This window comes from Condylura cristata, unplaced genomic scaffold (assembly GCF_000260355.1).
Source record: "Condylura cristata isolate star-nosed mole 26May11 unplaced genomic scaffold, ConCri1.0 scaffold00035, whole genome shotgun sequence".
Classification (NCBI taxonomy): domain Eukaryota; kingdom Metazoa; phylum Chordata; class Mammalia; order Eulipotyphla; family Talpidae; genus Condylura; species Condylura cristata.
Genome location: NW_004567136.1, coordinates 14,804,680 through 14,806,494, shown reverse-complemented (window position 1 = coordinate 14,806,494; position 1,815 = coordinate 14,804,680). Strand labels below are relative to the sequence as shown.

At 57.4% G+C, this 1,815-nt stretch overlaps 1 protein-coding gene across 1 annotated transcript in view; it reads right to left on the bottom strand.

The window, feature by feature from the left end:
- Nucleotides 1-1,815, bottom strand: part of WDR93 (WD repeat domain 93) — a 17,462-nt gene that overhangs the window by 7,171 nt on the left and 8,476 nt on the right. The gene's annotated exons all lie outside the window — the stretch shown is intronic.

Sequence of the window (1,815 nt, the reverse complement as noted above, 5' to 3'; positions counted from 1 at the left end):
GCGCCCGCAGCCCGGACTGGAGTCTGGCCTGGCCCTTCCCTGCCGCCGCGGGCCCTGGCGCCGGCCCACGTCCCGAGACTTGATGTGCTTCCAGGTCCTTGCTGCAACTAGGGACCTGCTGGGCACCCGCGGGCCGGCCGCGCTGGCTGGAAAACGCGGTGGTGGAGTGGACGTCAACTCCTCGCCCCGCTCGGGGGACAGGACTCTCAATTTTTTGCTTAAGGAATGAGAGGAATAAGGAGGAGGCCAGAACCAAGGGAACCTCAAAGCCGGAGCAGGGGCTCGGGGCCCTAGCAGAACGGGGAGTCGGCTAGGGCCAGCGGGGAGCGGCCTCGGGGCCTGCCTTACTCCTCCACGTGTCTCTGGGGGCCGCGGGCGGGGCTGGTCGTGGGCGGGCCGGGCAGGCTCCGCACTCCCTCCTCAACGCCACAGCCAGCGGGGCAAAGTTGAAGCCGACACGCTGGAGGCGCCAGCCACCTCGCCTACTTGGCGCGAGACTGGAAGAACCAGCCCCGGAAAAAGCCCGGCCAGGAAGAGCCACGCCGCCCGGGCGCAGAGCCACGCCGGAGAAACGCAACGGGCCACTGGTGTTGCCAGAGGCGCGAGGTCGACGCCGAGCGGCTGGTGAGTGAGGAGGAAACCGCGCGAGGGCGCAGCGCGGACGAGTCCCCCCGGCGAGAGCAGCAGCAGCAAACGTAAAACAGAACAGGAAACACACAGCCAGTTCACCGGGAGCCCGTGGCACGGCGGGCGCGGCCCTGGCGCTGCTCCAGAGTTCGCGTGGCAGGAAGTGTTTCCAAGGCACAGGCTAACGGGCAGAGGGCCACACACCGGCGGGGGGATGGCCGCTCAGGCCGCTGGAAAGCGGGAGGCCTCGAAGATACTGGGGTGGCAGCTGGCTTTTAAAAATACACATATTTGATGGCACACAGGTGACTGGTGATGGGAAACCCACGGGGATTTAAATTGAGATGGAAAAAAAATGTACAAAATGATGTCAAAATAAACTGTTATAAAATAAAAATAAAATACACATATTTTAAAAATATACATATTTTAACCTGCTGATGGCGCAGCGGGTCACAGCACTGCACTGAGAATCTAAAGCCGCTTCCGCATGAGTTCGTTTCCCGCCTGCCCTGGAGGTGACCACAGGGCGCGGCAGACCTCTCCTGACCCGCCCGCTGCTCCCCTCAGCAGTGGACTTCATCAGTCAGCCTGTCCGGCTCCCCACTCTGTCCCTGGTGAAGCCTCTCGCTGCCCCTGCGCCTCTGGCCTGTACCCAGTTCTGTGTGCACAAATAAATAAATCTTTAAAAATATCTATCTATGTATATATAAAACTTGATAGCTTCTTAGTTGCATTCCAACAGACACGTCCTACGAAAGATTTCAATCTCGAAAAAGAAAACTAATCTATGAAAGTATTAGAAGAAAACACAGGAGAGTTTATTCCTGATGTTGAGCTGAGGAAGCCTTTTCAGAGCAGCGGTGCTAAAGATCGAAAATACTGGCGACATCAAAAGCGAAAGCTTTTTTCCAGCAACCAAAACTTCAAAAAGTAAAAAGAGGAAGAACCCACTGGAAGACCATGTAGCTGACAGCCCGGCGATCAGCAAGAAGAGCAAGCCTCCATGACGGTGAAGAAACAATGACGACACGTGAACCACGTCACACGTGAACCACATCACACGTGAACCACGTCACACGTGACCACGTGACACGTGGACCACATCACACGTGAACCACGTCACACGTGAACCAAGCCTTTTGGGCACAACTGAGAGGCAGCGACGTCCACACTAAAGCGGTGGGT